Genomic DNA, 20,309 nt, shown 5'->3' on the forward strand with positions numbered 1-20,309 from the left:
AGGGCAGAAAGGCGGAGAGGGAGAGGCAGCAAGAGGGTTGAACCCCCCTCCCAGGATAACAAACCCATTCCCACAGTAAGAAAAATAAAGCCTTCATGACCCAAACACCTCTGAAAGGTCCCACCTTACAGTACCACTGCAAAGGCAATTACATTGCTTGAAGGGGCAAGCATTCAAATCACCGCAGGGAAGAGAGAAGCGAGGGAGAGGGAAGGATAGAAAGCAAAGGTGCGTGCAGGGATTGCAGGACGGAGACCACTCAGATGATCTGGGCGACAAGGTTGGAAAGATGAGCGGGGGGTAAAAAGTGAAGAGTTTCAAATGTCAATCTGCACTTTGCATGCAAATCCACAGTGGCTACTGGACAGCCTGTTACTTTTCTCAGTTTAGAGTCTAAGGTTCTAAGTACAATACAAACTGTCACAATAAGAGGGCGGATTAGAATGCATTTCAAAGCTGCTGCAGTTCCCTAGTAGCAGCACAGAGCAGGAGTCTGCCTCGGCATAGGACCCATGCCATGTCACGTGAGAGTCTCAGCCTTGTCCACATCTGAAAACACTCAGAACTCAAGGTTGGAGACTGTAAATCTCTCACTTAGCTGGCAGTCTTTGGTGTGATTCATTCATGCCAGATTCTCAATAGGAGTATTCCCAGGCCCCATTTTTCTGGGTGCCCAGGAACTATGTGAGTGTGAGGCTGGGACACGTCAGAATATGTCAGGCCAAGCTTCTTCATGTCCCCTGCGGTCTGCCAGGTCGGGACGCGTCTGTTGTAGGTCATCACCATGGCTTGTTTAGGAACTGGCCAAGTGCCTCAGCCACATGAGGGCAGGTGTGTGGGAGGGTGTTCTGATTCTTTTATCTGGGTACTGGGTTTGCTCCCATTTCTTCTTTGGAAGACAAGAAACTAAGGTGCTTTGAATCAATACAAAGTAAGAGTTGTTGGTTAATGTCAAAAAAAAAAAAAAAAAAGGAAAAACGCATTTGTGTGAAGATACTCCTTGCCTTCCACATGCAGTCTTTCTCTTTGCTTAGTTTCACCTCTAGTTCCTGGGTCCAATGGAGCAGGTGGCGACAGGGAGTCCCGTCACTACCCACACTGCAGCCTTACTGCACACTATGCACATGGATAAGTCCCACCCAGTGGACCTTCTACATCTGCAGTCCAGAGTCGGCTTCCCATTGCTATCAGGCGTCCAAGTTCAATGATCTCATCTCCTAATTATTAAACAAAACAAAACAAAATGCCAGTTCCTCTAGGCCATGTTTTGCAAATCACCCTCCCTGCTTTGTAGAAGTGGCTCTGATGCACTTTAGGTTGGGATAAAAAAGTTTGTTTTTAAAAATATCCTCATGTTGAGTTTAAGAAAAAAACTTGTCAACATCACAGCATGAAACAATTAACAATTTAAGATAACCAGTCAAGTTTTGTCATGAATATATGTGTTGAGAGCTTCAGAAGAGAATAACAATCACTTTCAAAAGATGTCTCATTACCAATATTAAGTTTCAATCATTGCAAATTAACTTCCTGACTTTATTTCTGAACAGTTTCAGAATGACCTCATTTCGCAGAGGTGTATTATTCTCCTACTGTATGCATGGCTCTGTGCGGGTTACCGAGGGAAAGGTCACTACACTACCCCAGGGAGTGTGCAATCCAGCTGGGAGATAAGACAAGCACGCATGACATTTCAGTAACAGCTTCAAACAGTAAGTGTCCGCTCTGCTCTCTGCCCAGCCACACCCCCGCTCCCATCCTTCTGGATCCAGCTGCTACCCCACCTCCTTCGTGATGAGGTCCTCAGCCTCCCAGGCGGCCCCTTTCATCCCCCGCCCTGACTTTCCTGGCCCACATGGCCACTTCCTCTGCACAGCCTTGGCCTGAGACTTGATCATCTTGTGTGTGCTACATTTGTTCCCTGGCTGGACTGCATTCTCTGGGGAAGCAGAGGTTTCCCATTTCCTTTACATTCTCCTCAACAACTAGCACCTGGAAAAGGCTCACTAGTCAAACAATAAAGCCCAGGGCTCAGCCCACAAGACTTGTGAGCAACTATTTACACCCATGGCAGCCTAGAGAGGAGTAGGGGCAACCGGGAGAGCAGAAGGAACTTGAAGAAGTCAATGGCAATGGCTGTGGCCTTGACAAGCAGGAGGCTCCGAATGTAATGGTCAGTGGGTTAACCATCATCACACTGAGGCCATTCCTCACCAGCCCAGCGCGAGTTCTGAGCTAATTTCTGAACACACAAATAAGCCAAAAGCACCTCAGTGACAATCCCAGGTGCCCCTAGATTGTCCAGTGGTGCGATGCTGGAAGAGACACAGGGATCTTTTTGAAATCTTTGTTATTCTCCTTGGAACTTTTCAATAAAGATAATTATGATGAAGCCAGAGACCCCTCATGCTTATCTTTGTGTGTGTGTGTGTGTGTGAGAGAGTTGGAGTCTCACTCTGTCGCCCAGGCTGGAGTGCAATGGTGCATCTCGGCTCACTGCAACCTCCGCCTCTCGGGTTCAAGCGATTCTCCTGCCTCAGCCTCCTGAGTAGCTGGGATTGCAGGTGCATGCCACCATGCCTGGCTAATGTTTATATTTGTAGTAGAGATGGGGTTTCACCATGTTGGTCAGGCTGGTCTCGAACTCCTGACATTGTGATCTGCCCACCCCGGCCTCCCAAAGTGCTGGGATTACAGGCGTGAGCCACCGCGCCCGGCCTCTCATGCTTATCTTAAATTGTTATTAGTTGTATGCTCTGATGCTAACAATGTTTTTACGACATAAATATTTTTTAAAAATCAACTTGTATTTCAATCTAACGTGCCTAAGAGCCACGTCTACATTTACGAATCGAGGTGAGTCATGGCCATGGCAGTAGCAGCCCTTCGTGTCTGCTGGAAACGGGTTTCTACTTGCTACCCAGCTTCCACATAAGTAGCTGTTAGAAACCACCAACATTGGAGTTGGGTTTCAGTTAGCTGTAGTTTTAGGTTCTGACCATCAATGGCCTTACTGAGATGTTTATATTGGAACAAAAATTGCAGTTCATTGAAATGAATAAACCATGGCAACTTTTAAGCTGCAGAATCTTGCCAATGTGATCAGAAGAATTTTGTTGTTGTTTTTTGAGACAGAGTCTTGTTCTATTGCCTAGGCTGGAGTGTAGTGGTGTGATCACGGCTCACTGCAGCCTCGATCTCCCATGCTTAAGAGATCCTCTCACCTCAGCCTCCCGAGTATCTGGGACTATAGGCACGCACCACCATTCCTGGCTAATGTTTATTTTTCGTAGAGAGGAGGTACCACTAAGATGCCCAGGCTGGTCTTGAACCCCTGGACTCAAGCAACCCTCCTGCCTCAGCCTCCCAAAGTGCTGGGATTCCAGGCATGAGCCAGGCCCAGCTGATCAGACAAATTTGTATTCTGATTTGTGACAAGGTGTGGAGGGCTCTGTGGGCTCCACAGATCTAATGACCCAACATAGAGAATTTTTGTGCCTTCGTCAACTACTGAAGAATGACCTTGTGGAAATGTGAAACATGGCCTCAGTCATGGGTATTTTATACTGGTTGAGTGCAAGGAGTTTTGAATTAAAATGTATTTGCTGCAATTCAGAAAGCATAACATTCAAAAGTTTTTCCTGCAAATTGTCTCACAGCCTTAAGGAAAAGCTTTATATTTTATGGAAAGCGTTTTCTTTGTGATCCTGGATCCACTTATGCAAATAAGGGCCAGTTGCTGAAGCTCTGTATTTCATTTCCTCAAACTCAGTCCTATAAAAGAATGAGTAACTGCATCCCTCCTACCTCACTGTGTGCTTTGAGAACTAGTAAGACATGGATGAAGCATCCTGAATTTAGGAAAGCCGTTGTCAAAACGCCTTGTGCAGGTCAAGGTCACTGTTTTTAGGCAGGACAGCTATGTGTAATATGCTACTTTCCAATTAGCATGGCCAAGGACTCAGTTTCATCTAATGGAAAACCTTTAAACCGTCACAGGTAGCTGAGAGCTTAGTAGATGGAATGACTTCCAGGAAGAAAGATATTCACCTTCCACTGCTATCCCAGACCAATGGTTTACAATTCAGACTTGAAATTCTTTTAGCTTTAAACCTAAATCCACATTTAAGATCAATTAGGACCATTCGTTCTGTCCAGCATTAGTACAGATGGAATCCTGCTGTACACCAGTATAATAATGTCCATGTATTTTAAATCACTATTAACTTCCTCACTTTTCCTCAGAAAAATAACATAACTTATCATATTCTTTGCTCATTAGACCTATTTTCCAAAGCTACACCTACCGCTGCAACTCTCTTTTGAAAGATGATGAGGTTTGGCTGTGTCCCCACCCAAATCTCACCTTGAATTGTAATAATCCCCATGTGTCAAGGGCGGAGCCAGGTGGAGACAATTGAATCATGTGGGCAGTTTCCCCCATGTTGTTCTTGTGGTAACGAATAAGTCTCACGAGATGGGGTGGTTTTATAAATGAGAGTTCCCCTGCACAAGCTCTCTTGCCTGCTGCCATTTAAGACGTGCCTTTGCTTCTCCTTTGCCTTTTGCCATGATTGTGAAGCTTCCCCAGTCACATGGAACTGTGAGTCTACTAAACCTCTTTCCTTTATAAATTACCCGGTCTTGGGTATGTCTTTACTAGTAGCATGAGAACAGGTTAACACAAGTGACTTCTAAGCTTTCTCCATCTTCAGAAGTCTTGACTCCTAAACTAGAGACAAGTTTTTTTGGCTCTTCTTGCAATTCACACTTAGAGCAGGACTCATCTTTATATTTGTGGCATACAGTTAAACTTTAAAACGTGTCTTCCTAAATTGCATGGTTTCCTTCTGCTGGTTCCAGGTGAGTGTATCTGGCTGAGGACAAGCAGACCAGATTCATTTGCTGTCTTTTACATTTTTACCTCTTAGGAAAACTATTCTTTGAGACTTTTTATGAACTCCTTCAAAACAAGCTGTCACATATTTCTTCACAGTACTTCAACTTTAAAAAAAAATTGGAGATGCTTTTTGCCGACATGGTTTTCTGACTCAGTTTACCTTGACACAGTGAGGCTCAAGCAAAAGTACAGGTGAGCCCCACGGAGGCCCTCCACAGACTCTTCCACTCTCACTTGATATTTCTCACCCAATGTTCTTCTCGCAGACTGCAAATCACAACAAAATTCCAGGTGACAATGTATTCCCTAATTTCACAGGCCTTTACAAATCTTGCTATTACTGAGCTGAGGGACACAGGGAAAGACGAGGTATTCTACTGATCAACACCCACTTATTGAGTAATAGATGCAACACCCACTTACTGCATCTTGGTCAATGCTGTGAATGATACCAAAGAGGTAGAAGAAGACATTTTTATATCTTATGGCATTTATGAAGGGTTTTGGTTTAATGCAAGCATAATCATACCACTTGTCTTAGTCTGTTCAGGCTGCTATCATAAAATACCATAAATTGGTGGCTTATAAACAACAGAAATGTCATTCTCACAGTTCTGGAGGCTGGGAAGTTCAAGACCAAGGCACTGGCATATTTGGTTTCTGGTGTGGGCTGCTTCCCAGTTCATAACCAGTGCCTTCTTGCTGTGTCCTCACCTGGTAGAAGGGGTGAGGCAACTCCCTGAGCCTCTTTTTTTTTTTTTTTTTTTTTTGAGACGGAGTCTTGCTCTGTCGCCTAGGCAGAAGTGCAGTGGTGTGATCTCAGCTCACTGCAACCTCCGCTTCCTGGGTTCAAGTGATTCTCCTGCTTCAGCCTCCCAAGTAGCTAGGACTACAGGCTTGTGCCACCATGCCCAGCTAATTTTTTTGTATTTTTAGGAGAGATGGGGTTTCACCATTTTGGCCAGGCTGGTCTCGAACTCCTCACCTCAGGTGATCCGCCTGCCTCAGCCTCCCAAAGTTCTGGGATTACAGGTGTGAGCCACCAAGCCCAGTCTGGGCCCCTATTATAAGGGCACCAATCCCATTCATCCAACCACTTTCTGAAAGTTCTACCTTCTCATACCATCACCTAGTGATAAGGTTTTAGCATATGAATTTGGAGGAAAACATAAACATTCAGTTCATTGTACCACTTATGAGTTTTTAAATGATTGATATATGTAAAGAAACTAGGACTGTGTCTGGCACATATAGAAGCATTCAATAAATGGTAGCTATTATGATTATTAGTGTTAATACTTCTCTACTGGCCAAGATAGTTATCAAATTTTCTTTAAAATTGTAGGTGAAGCTATTACCCATTTGAACATCCAAAGCCTCTTTTATAAACAATAGAAAGTATATAATAATTAATGAATATATAACATTCTATTTTATATTTATATTTTATTAATAATTATAGATAGTTGTTATATATTAATAGATTTCTACCATGCATTATATATTTTATATTTATGTTTATAATATATAATTATATAATGATTTTATAATTATGATATTTTATATTAATATAAATAATATAAATTCTACTTACAATACTGAGAGTAAAAAAAAGTTTAATGTTGACTAATCGAGGTATAGTGTGAGCCACAAATGTAAGCCACATATGAAATTTTTGATTTTCTATAGCCATACTAAAAGTCAGAAGAAATAAGTGAAAGTACTTTTAATAATATATTTTATTTAATCCAAATAACCAAAATACTATAATTTCCATGTGTAACCAATATAGAAGTTTATTAACAAGGTATTTTATTTTTTCATAGTAGGTCTTCAAGATTCAGGGTATTTTACTCTTATAGCACATCATCATTCCTATGAGCCATGTTTCAAATGCTCAACAGCCAATTGTGGCCACCAGTTCCCATAACGGGAAGCACAGCTCTAGTGGACTAATTATAACTGATAACCATGATGTAACCTGTTGTGTTTCTTTCTATTGCCATGGTTGCCCAGAAACCCAAAGCTAAATTTGGTGCTGTGTTACAGAATTTTCTCATCTTGAGTTCTTCTAAAATTTTATTTCTCTTCCTTCTAAATGGATTTGAATATTGTTATACGTTGCTTTAGAGAAGTAACTTAATAATATCTGTAATGGTAATTGACGTTTGTTAATAATAATGGTACTGATGTACCCATCATTCACTATGTGCCAGGCTCAGTGCCGTGTGATTTACATGTACCACACAGCAAGACAATGGTAGACTAGGGCCATGGTCTGATTCTAAAGTCCTCATTCTCAACCACTCAACTCTTAGAAGACTTATAGCCATGATCATGAGCACCACTCTGTGTCAGTAGCATCACATGCACTCCATCCTTTAGTCCTTGGAGGAAACCTGCAAGGCAGTTAGATATCCCCATTTTACAGGATGGGATCGAGGCCAAGAGGTTAGCTTCCTTAGTTAAGATGCAGCTAATAAATATCAGAGCCAACACGTGAAGTCCAATACCTTCTGTATCCTCTCTGCTTCATTTTTGTAAAATCACCCTCAAAGGATTGAGTTCCTTTTGGAGGTCAAAACACTGCAAAGTTATTCATTTAATAAGTACAGATTTTGAGTTCCTCTTATGAGCTAGCCACTGCCCCCAGTGCTGGGGATACACAGATGGAAAGATGGAAAAAGATTCAGGAGCTCAAATGAAAGTGAAGAAAAAATGCCACAGACATTAATTGGGAATTCTTTACTGGATTTTGCATAGCAGGTGCTAAGCAAATAATCACAAATAAATATATCTAGGTAAGACCAAATGAGTAAAATAAATCAGAAAAAAAAAAAAAAAAAAAACCGTTTAAAGCACTTAGAACTCTGAGTGGACCTATGAGAAATGTTAACATACTTTGGTTGCAGCCCTGCTCAGCCTAAGATTCCTGTACGCTCTCTCTAATGTCTATGTGCGTTCCCACGAGTTGTACAAAAGGCACAATGCCATGAGAGGAGACAGTGCCACGATGTCTATCTCAGCACAAACTGAGACTCAGTGCCATCAGCTAAAGTATTCTGGTGGCTTACAGAGCTTCCAGGATGAGAATTTATAGGTGCTTCCTTTAACATCGTGCAGAGCCTTATAGATGCATTTCCTCAAATTGGACACACTCATGCTGTTAGCAAACACATGAGCAAAAGATACTCTTATTTGGTGCTGTCATTTTAGCTTCCTCTCAAACATCTGGACTTGACACAGACTTTGACAGCAACATATTAGAATCTTTGCCATGTAAAATCATGCTTCCACTCATACAGTATCTTTTAGTCCAGAATCTGAATGTGGTTGTAGGAAGAGAGCTTCCTATGATCACAAGGAGCAACAGGAAGGAAAGTACAGAAATGATTCACTAAAAATCGTTGAACAGGAATCAGTGGGGTATTTTTGGCATGCCAACTCCTTATTTTCTATTTCAAGATCAGATCTAATACTGTAAATAATATAGTTTTAAGCCTAACCTTTAAATGACAGCTCGGCTGGTCATGGTGGCTCATGACTGTAATCCTAACATTTGGGATGCTGAGGTGGGAGGATTGCTTGAGCCCAAGAGTTCAAGACCGGCCTGGGCAACATAGCAAGCCCTTGGCCCTAAAAATTATTTAAAAAAAGAAAGAAAGAAAGAAAGAAAGAGGCCGGGCGCGGTGGCTCAAGCCTGTAATCCCAGCACTTTGGGAGGCCGAGACGGGCGGATCACGAGGTCAGGAGATCGAGACCATCCTGGCTAACATGGTGAAACCCCGTCTCTACTAAAAATACAAAAAACTAGCCGGGCGTGGTGGCGGGCGCCTGTAGTCCCAGCTACTCGGAGGCTGAGGCAGGAGAATGGCGTAAACCCGGGAGGCGGAGCTTGCAGTGAGCCGAGATCGCGCCACTGCACTCCAGCCTGGGTGACACAGCGAGACTCCGTCTCAAAAAAAAAAAAAAAAAAAAAGAAAGAAAGAAAGAAAGCAAGCAAGCAAGCAAGCTGGGCATGGTGGTCTGAAAATTATTTTTTTAAAAAAATTGCTGGGCATAGTGGTCTGCACCTGTAGTCTCAGCCACTGGGGAGGCCAAAACGAGAGAATCGCTTGAGCCCAGGAGGTCAAGGCTGCAGCGAGTCATGATCACGCCACTTCACTTTAGCCTGGGCCACAGAGCAAGATCCTGTCTCAGTCAATGACGTCTCATTTTTCATGCTGTAGTGTCCTTAATTATCCTTCCAAAGCTAATAGTTTTGAAGGTGTTCCTTGCCATGAAACTTTGACGTGAGCGAATCACAGTTTTCCTGGAGGATTCTGTGATTCCTGTATGTATATTTAAGACCGTTTTCTGTCCAGACTGTTTTGGCTTCCAGGAACAGAAGCATCCTTGAACCAACTCAGGAAAAACAGGGCTTTTCATAAGGACACAAGAGGAATGGAAGTGGAACCTGACAGAAGGCAGGTCAGGGGCTGATGCTCGGCCTCGTAGAGGCTTGGCCCCTCCTTGCTGTCCCTGCCTTCCCTTGTCTCTCCTGGCCAGCTTCCTCCACCTCATCACAGCCTTATGGACTCACAGTGCATGGTTCAAACTCTCACTCCTAACAGACATCCTTTCAGCGGCTGCCCAGCATTCGCCAGCGCGCTTTCCTAACAGAGCTTATGGTTTTGGCCCAGCTCGACTTCCAGTGCGATATATCCCCGGCCAGCTTATGGATTTGTTTATCTCAGGCCAGATGCCTGTCCAGCTGGTTATGGCTTGGGAGGCTGGGGGAAGATGGAGATGATGGAACACCACACCTGTCTGCCCGGCCAGCAGGGATCCTGAGTGGGTAGTTCCCTTACGGGTGTTGTGTGAATGACGTTCTGAGGCTTGCTTTGTCCAGTGCAGACAGAAGTGAAATCACAGGGCATGCTAATCAACCAAGAAACATCTAGGAATTAGGCAGTATGTCTAAAGTAGAGAAGATTTTTAAAAATGAAATGCAGATGGGAGGAAATTAACATGTAGGTACTTGACACTAAGTACAGTGTGGGCATTTTACATGCATTATTTCACCTAAGCTTCCCAAATGTGCCGCAAAATAAATGCCATGACCCCATTTTCATTGATAGAATGGAGGCTTAGGGACATTACCTATGTCACTATGTGACTCAAAGTCACAGACCCAGTAAGTGGTGGAGTCAATATTTGAACCTATGCATACTTATCCCCAAAATTATTTCCACTATAAAACATACCAGATAGAGGGCTATTAATATCATTCTAATCTACCTGCTAAAAATTACAAACTAGGAGTATTCCCCTATTCCTTTGCAGAACCCTGGTTATGAATGGGCTTTGCCCATATTAACATGAATGAGAAACAACTCAGAGGTGACTTGAAAGCACTATAAAATCATTAATAATAAATCACTGGACTATAACAATGTGAATACTTATTACTTGGAAAAGGACCAAGCCCTTAAAATAATTCATTTTAATCTACCATAAGAAGGATTCAGTACAAACAACAGTCCATCTAACAAGTGACTGAACCAGTCTGCTGTTGTAACTCCTCTTTAAATGTCTTTCAAGCTGAGCCTAAGAAAATAATAGTATTGACTTAATTGCACTTTGATTCAAAAGTGCTCTCACAAGCTTACATCATTATAATGCAAATATCAGTTTAATTAACCATACTAATAAGACGCTGTGTTAAGCACTGCAAGAAATAAAATATTTTAAAAACTCAGACCTACTAACCCTTAAAGATCTCTGAACAAAATGAATCTAAAATGTAGCAAAATGCCCAGTGTTGATCTTCTCATGCACACTATAACAAAGAACGTATAGTGTTTCTTGGGTAGACATGGATGAAGAAATACTGCTATTCATCTTTTTTAAAAATCCCATTAAAAACTGGCATTGTCAGATTGAAGTATTGTTTTTGGCTGAATAGCTTTACAAGATTAAAAAAGCAAAAGCGGATACAAAATGATCTTTAAAATAAATATCAAAGCTTAAGCATAAGAATATATAACACTTTAGAACTGGCATCATACCATGAATCATCACATATAGCTATCATCATGTAATTCTACCTTTGCTGTTCCAAATGTCTTTGGCTTTCAGCTTTGAAATGACCAGAGCCTCTGGAGATTTTACAGCTGCAGTAACTACAAGCATAAGAGTTCTTAGCTAAAAGCAACAAAAGTGAATTCTGGCATGTTTAAGTAAAAAGGGAATTTAGCTTTTAAAATACTGGCACCAAAAGACACGTACAGGAGTGTCCATAGTGGCACTATTCATAGGAGTCACACCTGGACCCAAGCCAAATGTCTATCGATGGTAGAATGGATAGATGAATTCTGGTGTGTACATCCCTCTAATGGAAAACAGCACCTCAGTCCGAATGAACCAGCTACAATGATGCGAACCAGAAGGAAACTTCTCACCACAAAATACTGAGTTAAAAAAGCCCAGCACTGGAGAGTACACACTGTATGATTCCACTTCAAAACAGGCAAAACTAGATTATGAGCGAGCCATTTTCTGAGAAGTCACAAGAGTGATCACCTTTTGGGATCAGCGTGCACTGATACGGGGTGCAAAGGGGGTTTCTGGGGTCTTGTTTCTCGCTATGAGTCCTAATAAGGATCTGGTTGCTTGGTGAAAATTAGGCTACATTTGTACAATTCGTGCAGCCTTTCATATGCATATTAAAATAAATAATTTGATATAAAGAATAATGCATGGCTTCAGCCTGGCCAGGAGGGCCGGAAAACCAGGTTCAGGGCTTCATGGATAGGAACAAATGCCCACAGACTGCTGCAGAATTGGTCCAGGGAGGATGCTGGTGCCCTGTTACAGGCCCATCCTGCTAGCCCACACTGCCCCTAGCCACATCGCAGCACTGCCGCTGGGCAGATGCCTCCCACCTGTCTCCTGATTCTACACTTGGCACAGGTGTGTCTGACAGTGGACGAGAGGACACAGCCCTGGGCTGGGGGCTGGGATTTTCAACTTCTATAGCAGGAAACCACAGTGAGACTCAGAAGGTAGGAAGGAATGTCTAGGCAGGCAATGGATGGCAAATGCGTCCTAACACATCCGCACGGGACTTTGTTCTAGGGTAGACGCGCATTCAGATGACTCCTGGAAATTTCTAACCTGGCTTCAGATACGTGGAACCGCTCGGAAGATGTTGTCCCACATTAGGTCTAGAGACAGGTCGCTGGGTGTGAATCAGATGTAGGAGCCGTGGTGGTTTGGAAGTCAGTTGTTAAAAAGCATACTTGGTTGTAGAGAAAGTCACATTTGGCCCATTTGGATGGTTTGTTAGGACTATTTATTTAAATACATTTTTATTTTAGAGTAGTTCTAGATTTATATAACCACTGTGAACTCACAGCGCACAGAGTTCCTGTAACCTCCACACACAGTTTACCCGGTTAATAACATCTCAATTAGTGTGGTAAATTTGTCACAATTAATGAGCCAACACTGATACAATATTATTAACTAAAGTACACAGGGGTCCCCTCACAGATACCATAGTACGTTTAATTATCATGTATCCTTAGGTACCTCTTGACTCTAAGAGTTTGTCAGGTTTTCCTTGTTTTTTGATGATAGTTTTAAGGAGTACTGGTCAGGTATTTTGTAGAAAGGACATCAGTTGGGGTTTGTCTGATGTTTTTCTCATGGTTAGACTAAGGTTCGGAAGGCAGACCACAGAGGTGAAGGGCCCTCCTCATCACATCCTATCAAGGGCACATATCACTGTTGGCATTCACCTTGACCACCTGCCTGACAGTGTTTGTAGGTTTCTCACTGTCAAGTTACTCTTTTCTCTCTTTAGTAGACTTTGGAAGGAAATTACTATACAATGAGCAGCCTGCATTTGCAGAGAGGAGAGTTATGCCTCACCTCCTTGAGGCAGGGTGTATCTACCTAAGTTATTTGGAATTCGTGAGCAAGTGAGCTTTAGGACCATTTTTTATTATCTTCTACAATGTGGAGAGTATTGTATCCCAAATAACCAGTCAATCTGATACAATGTTTCTTTTTTTTTTTTTTTTTAAGCATTCCAGTTATGTAGTTTATAGTTATTTCTAAAATAATTGATGAATTTAGAAAAGACCAGAGTAAGTTGTTTTTCTGTGGTATTTTGAATCCACCAGGCCTTGTAATCCTAAACTCTAAACATAGCTATACAGTGGTGTATTTGATGTTAACGGATGGGAAACATGTATTTAGCAAGTACTGAAGAGGGGTTTCAATTATATCAACACTTTACATGTTTCAGACATTTTGACAGTTGACTTTTATGAAAGTTTCTCAATTTGTAGACCTTTAATTATGACAACATGAACACAGTCTTTACCAGAATGAATACTACTAGAGAGAAATGAATGTACATGACTGTTTTTTGATGGGGAAGGGGGAATAGGTTACTTTTAAAAGATTGACAGGTTTATAATCTGTTTATCATCCCAGCTTCCAGCTTCTTCTCTATTTGAAATCTGGGCTTATTGCTGTGCTACAAAAAAATTTCTGTGCAGAGTTCACTGTCCATACAAAATACTTCACCATTTTTATATATTTTGCTTTTATATGTAAAAGTTTACTAACATCTATTTCTGAACAAATTTCAGTTTTTGCACTTTAAACTGTTCATGTTCCTCTTCTTGAAGTACATTCAAATTGGGACACATCATACCATAAACATATTGTATCTGGATTTTCTCTGTCATGTTCCTGAGTGATAAGAGCAGGCGTTTTTAAACCTGGGGAGTGTGGCTCTGTAGACCCCATCCTCAGAGCTGGGGCAGACCAAGGGAGAGAGTCTTAGGGCCTGAGGATAGAAAGGGTCAGAGGTGAGGAATGGAGAAGCAAAAGTACAGTTGAGAGAGCAATAAAGATTCCAACCTCTGAGTCAAGAGTAATAGGAACGAAAAGGAGGGTCAGGATAGTCAACAGAGACAGGATGAAAACCAGGCTACAGTAAGCATGAAGACACCAGCCAAGCCTCAAAGAATGAATGTGTGTTGGAACATCCTTCCTCTTCTTTTGGGCATCCTACGAGCCACTGACTTGACTGAGATGCCAGGGGAAACAGATGCCCTGTCCTTGGGTAAAAATGAATTCTTTCAGTACCAAACCTCTACCCACTGCAGTTAACTCTACTGATAACAGCAGGCAGGCACCCCCAGGGCACCACAAAATAAGCATGAATTTGTGGAGTGTAATCGGCATCCTAGATATGAGAGAATTCTTAGGAAAGACTGAAAAGAAGGTTAATAAAGTCTTTTGGCCGTTTTCCAGTCCTGACTTGTAAAATCAACACAGCTGAATTTTCAAACAAGAGCTCCCATTCTTCTGCACACTACTGTCTCTGAGGACTAACCTTTGATATTTCAGGCTTGGCTGGAAATTAGTTAATTGCTAGGCCTACTCACATTACTTGGAACAAAAAAGTGTTTTGGAAATAATGTGAGAAAATACCTTTAGGGTAGTGCATAGAACTGTTGGGTTTTAAAGATGCATTTAGTGTGCATTTAATGAATGGCAGTTTGACGTGAGTTGGACTTCACTGGTTTCAAGGGAGGCATAATGACAATCTTGCTCTTTTGAAAAATAGACTCCTAGCATTCAGTCATGATAATGAAGGAAGTTAGAAGATGATGAGTAGATGAATGTGTGTTTGGAAACTATTAGGTAGGTTAAAGGAGAAAGTTAAGCTCAAGCTTCAGTATACTTAGGTATCCCAATAAAAGTTTGAATCTAGGCTGTTAGAACCAACTGTGTCTCTGGGTCCCAACAAGGGTTTAAAATACATGTAATGACGAGCTATCACACAGATTTTTAGCACAGCGTTTATCATGGGTTGTAACATGCAAGTATTTCTGCTTAGCATTTTAAACAGGCTTGGAACATACATAAGGCACAGATAATTGGGTAATACAGAAGCCAACTTTATACTGCCCTGTAAACACTCTCAAATGTCACCAGGGCAAATTTTCCTGGCAGAAGCATCTGCGAAAGTCTGGCCCTTACAGACTCCTCCGGCCCCACCGTCACCATCTGCCTCTGTGGGAACAATGAAGCTCCCTGTGGGGGAGGGTGGCAAAGAAGGAAGGCTTTTTGTTCAACGAAAACAAGACTGATAAGGCAAATTTTCCTATCCAAAAAGAGTATGAGGAGTTGGAGAAGAGGTCTTAAAAAGTCCCTTCTTCTTCCTCATTCTAAAATCAGCGGAGACTTCAAGATTTTCTTTTCTTTTTTTTTTTTTTTTTTTTGAGATGGAGTCTCGCTCTGTCGCCCAGGCTGGAGTGCAGTGGCGCGATCTCCACTCACTGCAAGCTCCGCCTCCCGGGTTCACGCCATTCTCCTGCCTCAGCCTCCCGAGTAGCTGGGACTACAGGCGCCCGCCACCTCGCCCGGCTAGTTTTTTGTATTTTTTAGTAGAGACGGGGTTTCACTGTGTTAGCCAGGATGGTCTCGATCTCCTGACCTCGTGATCCGCCCGTCTCGGCCTCCCAAAGTGCTGGGATTATAGGCGTGAGCCACCGCGCCCGGCCCGACTTCAAGATTTTCACAATCACTGTCAGGTTGGCGACATTGTCTTTCTACGTTGTCTTCTTTTTCACTCTCCAGTGATTCGTCAAGACCCAATGGGAAAGCAGCAGTGAGCACCGAGAAGCGGAAGCACAGAAATGGTATGTAATGGTATGACTTGAGCAGATTATAACAGAAAGCAGTTAGAGTAGCTGAATGAATTGCTTTCTGGTAATGGCTCTAGGATATGGGTTCTTGTGTCGGTTAGAATCACAGTCCCAAGTCAATGGAAACTACTGGTGTACAATTCATTTGGCAAACTGAGAAGCTGCTAATCAGGCCTTGTGCTAGCTGGATAGGAAGGTGTAGTAGAAGGGGCTATCAAGGAGAAGATGAAGGCTCTGCCTTCAAGAATATAAGACCAAAAGCTAACGAAATGGAAAAATAAGTAGAATACACATCTCTCTTTTAATCACAAGACATTTGGGGTATTAATAAGTGACAAAGCATCCAGAAAGGGGTCACCAGGATGACAAGGAGATAAGAACCACATCATAGAAAGAATGAACAATCAAAAGAACAGTGGTTTGTCTTTCTGAAAATCAGACTACTAAGGACTCAGGATTTGTATGTGCATGGCAACAGGTATGGGGAAGGGCAATATCATTGCTATTCTGGAATATTTGAAAACACATATGAAAAAGCCTTACTCTGTGTTCTCGGGGCTAATAAGACAGCAAATGGCAGGAAGCAGGGGAGTGATGCTCCCAAACCACTCCATTGGCTTCCCTGCCTTCCCCAGGCCCCTGCAATTAGGTAGGGCCATGTGACTAGCTCTGGCCCTTGGGCTATGGGTAGAAATAAGGGGTTTCACTTCCAGACAAGGCGTAGAAGAGATGTGAGCTGTTGATGACTGCAGTACAGACTGTGATATGCTGACTGATTCCCAAACAAAACCCACACTATTAGAACTGTTCAAATAGGTCACTTACTACTTATGTTGCCTTGCTCTGGAATTGTTCAGTGAGAGGCCGAATTTGGAATATGTCATAGAAATTCCTGGCCGACGTGAGTAAATTTGGTTACTTCTAGGGAAAAAAAGCAGTTTAGGGTGTTACCTTTAGCTATACACAGAAATAAATAACTTTTTTTTTTTTTTTTTTTTTTGAGACGGAGTCTTGCTCTGTCGCCCAGGCTGGAGTGCAGTGGCGCGATCTCCGCTCACTGCAAGCTCCACTTCCCGGGTTCACGCCATTCTCCTGCCTCAGCCTCCTGAGTAGCTGGGACTACAGGCGCCCGCCACCAAGCCTGGCTAATTTTTTATATTTTTAGTAGAGACAGGGTTTCACCGTGGTCTCGATCTCCTGACCTTGTAATCCGCCTGCCTCGGCCTCCCAAAGTGCTGGGATTACAGACGTGAGCCACCGGGCCCGGCGAAATAAATAACTTTTAAAATAGTTAAGAGAAATCTTGAGTTATAGTTTATAAATATGTAGATGTATATTACTTTTACATGGCAAAGAATTTTCTAAAATTTAAAGAAAAGAAAAATATTGATAAATGTGACTACATAAGATCTTAAAACTTTATAGATTATATAATGCCAGTATAAAATCAATGCAAATAAGTGGGACAATACTTACCCCAAATATGGCATAACATCAATACCCTTACTGCATAAATGGCTTTGCCAGATAACCAAGAAGAATACAAAACTCCAACAGATAAATTGATGAAAGACATGAACAAAAGCCATATCTTCGTAATCCATAATAGACTCATGAAAAAAGGCAGACATCACGGACAAACTCTTCCTACTCTATTATCCAAAAAATTGAAAAATGACTGATACGCAGTGTTGGGGTAGCCACAGTAGACAAGCATTCCTTTTTCACAATGTGGAGCAGCAAAAATTAGTGTAGTCTTTCTGGGGGAAAATTTCTAATATGTTTTCATTTTTGACCATGTAACTCCAGGCCTAGGAGCTTATATTGAAGAATCAAATGATGCATCCGATGATTTGAATATAAGCATTATTTTTGATCCTAAAAATTAATACAAACACCCAACAACCAGAGGATACCAAATAAGTAATAGCACTCCAACTCCAATTTTAATTACCACTACAGGGTAATTAAAAGCCATGTTTGAGAATTATATTTAGTGGCATGGAAAATGCTTCACCAAGTAACGCCAAATTAAGAAATAAATACATATGCCTACATATAGTGTGTGTGTCAGCACACAAGGTATGATTCTAATTCATAAGAAAATCCAAAAATATTAAAAGACTGTTGTTTCTACTGTGTTTTAAAATTCTCTATGTCTTCTGGTTTTTCAAATTTTCAATGAAAATATTGCTTTCATAATCAGAAATACACATTTTAACACAACTGATGATATCAGAGCCAACACAGAGTGGTAAGACCTTCATTTTGGGTGAGTGTATATATTCACACAAACTTTCTCAAAAGCAATTTGGTGATAGGTAGCAAGTGCTCTAAACGTTTGCACCCTTGACTCCCTTTGATTTCCATCACTTCTAGCTAGCTATCCAATACAACCAACTTCCAGTGAGAGCTTGGAAGTGATTATCAATACTATATATAATAGTAAACATTTGGGAACCTAGATCCAGCGGAAGAGGAATAATGAAATAAATTACTGCATATCATAGTACAGGATATGCAGTCCAGTCACTAAAAACAATGTGTGCATAGTGCTTTCAATGGCCTAGGGATATATTATGCTTATAAAAGAAGGTTCCACATGCCCAAAATATACATACATAACATAGTCTCAAATATATAAGAAAAAATGCATTAAAATGCCTCTGGAGGATGGGATTATGAGCAATTTTTCTGTTTCTGTATATTTCTATAAATAAATTTTTTTTTTTTTTTTTTTTTGAGACAGAGTTTCACACTTGTTGCCCAGGCTGGAGTGCAATGGTGCGATCTCTGCTCACAGCAACCTCCGCCTCCCAGGTTCAAGCGGTTCTCCTGCCTCACCCTTCCTAGTAGCTGGGATTACAGGCATGGGCCACCATGCCCAGCTAATTTTGTATTTTTTTAGTAGAGATGGGGTTTCTCCATGTTGGTCAGGCTGGTCTCCAACTCCCGACCTCCGGTGATCTGCCCACTTTGGCCTCCCAAAGTGCTGGGATTATAGGCGTGAGCCACTGCGCCTGGCCAGCTCTATAAATAAAAAAATTTTAAAGTTATAACCTAAAAATAAAAATCCAAGCTCCCCCTTGGATTTTTTATTGTTAAAAATATTTCTCTTTCCAATGTAGAAAACAATTGATTTATCCTGCCAATATAAAAAATATTAAAGTCTGAGACTTTAATTTTTATCAATAAAGCCTGAGACTTTAATCTTGTTTATATATATGTGTATATATACATTTATGTGTGTGTGTATATATTTATGTGAGAAAGAATGGGTGGTTGGCTCACCAAAGCTACCTCCATCCACATTGCTAGAAGGACAGTCACATCTCGGACCTCAGGTGCTTGACTTATCAGCACCATATGACAGACAGAGGTCACCCCAGCCGCTACTTTCTTCCCTGACCTTCCAGACACCATCTCTCCCTAGCTCTCTTCCTGCCGTGGGTCACACCTTGTGAGCTTCCTGTGCTGGTTCCTTCCCTCCCCTAACCAGCAAATGCTAGAGTCCGACCGCGTTGCAACCTCTGCTGCTGCCTTGTTTACACCACTTTTGAGATGATTTCTTCTACTTTCGTGGGTTTAAGCAGCCTCTACGCTCTAAACACTGATGAATCCTGATATCAGATGAGGCCCTGGACTCCTACCAGCATCTTACCAGCATGCCTGTGAGGCATCTCCCCTTGGATATCTAATAAACTTCACATGCCCCAAGCTTAATTCCTGCTTTGGCCCACACTCCTTGAAGAAACAATCAGACAAACAAAATGCACAAAAACCTGCTCCACCTGCAACCTCTCTTTTTGGTTCATGGCAACCTCGTTCTTCGATTTGCTCCAGCCAAAAACTTGGAGTTTGTCATGAAAATCTCTTACTTCTCTGAACGCCATGTCCAATCATTCAGCAAAATCTTCCAGTTTTACCTGCAAGATACAGCCAGAGTCGAACCACTTCTCAACACCCCATGGCCACAGGCCTGGTCTCAGCTGCCAACGCCTCCCGGCTGCACCTGTTGCAAGCTGCTCTCCCTGGTTCCCTTTGGCTCCCTCCTGTCTGGGTGACCTCAGCCAGATGATTCTGATAACAGGTAGGTCAGATCGTGTCACTCCCCTTCTGAAAACCCTTAGTGCTTCCCGTCTGATCTCACTCACAGTAAAAATCCAACCTTATGATGGCCTAGAGAGGCAGGCAAGCCCTGATCCTCTGCGTGCTCTCTGAGCACCTCTCCCGACTCTCTCCCACCTACCCACTGAGCCCCAGCCTCTATTGCCTTCGTGTTGTGCTTCAGGCATCCAGGCGTGGTCCTGCCTCAGGGCCCTTGCCCTTACCGCATCCGTACTGCAATGTGCTTCAGTCTCCTCCCAAATGTCATATTCTCAGCAAGGCTTTACTTGATTTCTCTCTGTCAAATGCCAGTCCCCAGCACATCTGCAGCCCGTCACTCTGTGTACCTGGTGTGTTGCATATTTACTTGTATTTGCTTCTTGTTCCTTTTCCCTCCCCTAGAACTTATGTTCCATGAGAACAGAGACATTACTTTCTTCTCAGTGCCTAGAACAGCACCTGGCAGAAAACAGGGAGTCAAATATTTGTTGCAGAAATGGGCACTCACTTGAAGTTCAGGACACCCCGTGGCCACAGGCACGTCGTTTGGAGCCTGTTGCTGAGAGTATCTGTAGCTGTCTTATCTC

General features: G+C 42.2%; 1 long non-coding RNA gene across 1 annotated transcript in view; it reads right to left on the reverse strand.

The window, feature by feature from the left end:
• LOC140713231 (uncharacterized) overlaps positions 1–20,309 on the reverse strand; it is a 57,115-nt gene that overhangs the window by 6,027 nt on the left and 30,779 nt on the right. Inside the window, exons 4-5 of the long non-coding RNA XR_012095122.1 lie at positions 16,441–16,536; positions 5,061–5,167 (exon numbers count right to left, since the gene is read on the reverse strand). This is a non-coding gene — a long non-coding RNA (uncharacterized lncRNA). The remainder of the gene's footprint in view (positions 1–5,060; positions 5,168–16,440; positions 16,537–20,309) is intronic.

Source organism: Chlorocebus sabaeus, chromosome 13, assembly GCF_047675955.1.
Source record: "Chlorocebus sabaeus isolate Y175 chromosome 13, mChlSab1.0.hap1, whole genome shotgun sequence".
NCBI lineage: Eukaryota > Metazoa > Chordata > Mammalia > Primates > Cercopithecidae > Chlorocebus > Chlorocebus sabaeus.